Source organism: Filicampus tigris, chromosome 1 (assembly GCF_054856515.1).
Source record: "Filicampus tigris isolate MCC_2025a chromosome 1, RoL_Ftig_1.0, whole genome shotgun sequence".
In the NCBI taxonomy this organism is placed as follows: domain Eukaryota; kingdom Metazoa; phylum Chordata; class Actinopteri; order Syngnathiformes; family Syngnathidae; genus Filicampus; species Filicampus tigris.
Window position 1 is genome coordinate 28,294,560 of NC_141217.1, and position 2,045 is coordinate 28,296,604.

Genomic DNA, 2,045 nt, shown 5'->3' on the forward strand with positions numbered 1-2,045 from the left:
CGAGAAACAACTTGATATATTTTCGATTTGAGGAGGCAAGCAAGACCTTAAGACAATAAGAAGTGGAGCGGAGGAGAGAGGCAGGTGATAATAAAAATATGTGAAATATAATACATTTTGGGAGATTTAGTTTGGCAGGGGGCCCAACATTTATTTGAGGGGGCCAGGCCCCCTCTTGCCCCTGCCTACACCTGGCCCTGCCGCTTCTCGTTATTTTTAACTTTTAGCAGATTCGATATTTCTACTTAGCAGACCTTGTTCGAACCAAGGCAAAGTTGAATAATTGAATTATAATAGTGTTGTTGTTAGTACTGTATTGAAAAGTTGTCTTGTCATCCCTTTGACCCAGCTGCCAAAGGGCATCTTTCTACGGAAAGAACCCTAGTAGTTTGTATGTAGCTGCAGAAATTTACCAATGATCAGCCATATGTCGTCAGTGTAGTATTACAGTACTTTCAAATTTAGATTTGTAAGTCATTTGCTATATTGAGCGTATGCAAAGAATTACTAAAAATCAGTGCTAGAATGACAATCCATTAGAAATAACATGAGCGTAATAAGACTTTTGGTGTGGAAGAAGGAACATTACTACAGTATATAGGCATGGGGCCACCAACATGGTGCCCCAAGGACCACATGAGTAACCCGTGGGCCTGTTCTAAAAATAGCTCACCCGTGATGGGACATGATGATTTTGTAAGAATGTTGTAGAAGTAATCACTTGAAAATAATATAAACATTGAAATAGCTCTTGCTTGCCACTGTGCGAGTGTGGGCACTCACACGCACGCGTACACAGTAGGGGTGGAACAGCTTATGAAACCCGGAGTTTAAACGGTTCGGTTTGACTGTAAAAATTAGGTTCACATGGATTTATTAATGAAGCATAGCACTGAGGCATGCCAAAGCCCATTTGGACGAGGCAGATTCATTTTGGAATAAGGTGCAGTGGACTGATTAAAAGGAAGTTATTTGGACATAAGAAGACCAGTGTAGGTACTGACGATCTTTTTGAAGTTGAAGGTTGCATGATGGATTCCAGTCTGTACCAGCAAATTCTTGAGAAAAATGTTTCAAAGTACAATGATTGGAATGGCCATCTCAGTCCCCAGACCTAAATATCATTGAACATCTGCGGTGTGACTAAAGCGGACTGTCCATGCTTGGAAATCATCAAACCTGACTGAAATGTTTCGCAAATAAGAAATATGGTCGAAAATAGCTCCAACCAGAATCCCAATCCTCATTGGAAGCTATAGGAAGGTATTTATTTATTTTTTTTCAAGAGAAGAGTCTACTAAATATTGATGTAATCTTTCCACTGGGGTGCCCAAATTTATGCACCTGCCTACTTTTGTATAAATAATTATTGCACACTCTCTGTAAATCCAATACACGTTATTTCACTTCTCAAATATCATTGTGCTCGTCTGCTCTATGATATATCCATCCATCCATTATCTGTACCGCTTATCCTCACAAGGGTCGCGGGCGTGCTGGAGCCTATCCCAGCTGTCTTTGGGCAGTAGGCGGGGGACACCCTGAACTGGTTGCCAGCCAATCGCAGGGCACACAGAGACAAACATCCGCACTCACAATCACACCTAGGGGCAATTTAGAGTGTCCAATCAACTTACCATGCATGTTTTTGGAATGTGGGAGGAAACCGGAGTACCCGGAGAAAACCCACGCAGGCACGGGGAGAACATGCAAACTCCACACAGGGAGGCCGGAGCCGGGATCGAACCCACGACCTCTGAACTGTGAGGCGGACGTGCTAACCAGTCGGCCACCGTGCCGCCCTCTCTATGGTATATTTAACTGAAATTGCTGATCCGAACAACCATGATTTATAAAGGAAAATCTTGAAAATAATCAGAGGTGCTTAAACTTTTTCATAGGACTGTATATTGGGAGATTTTGAATGGCGTCACATGTAAATTCTACCACATAAATGTAACTACATACTTTGTATGAAGCTGTATGTATATTTTTGTTTGTTTGTTTAACTGGCAGCGCTTTTACTTTGAAAGCTGTCACCGGAA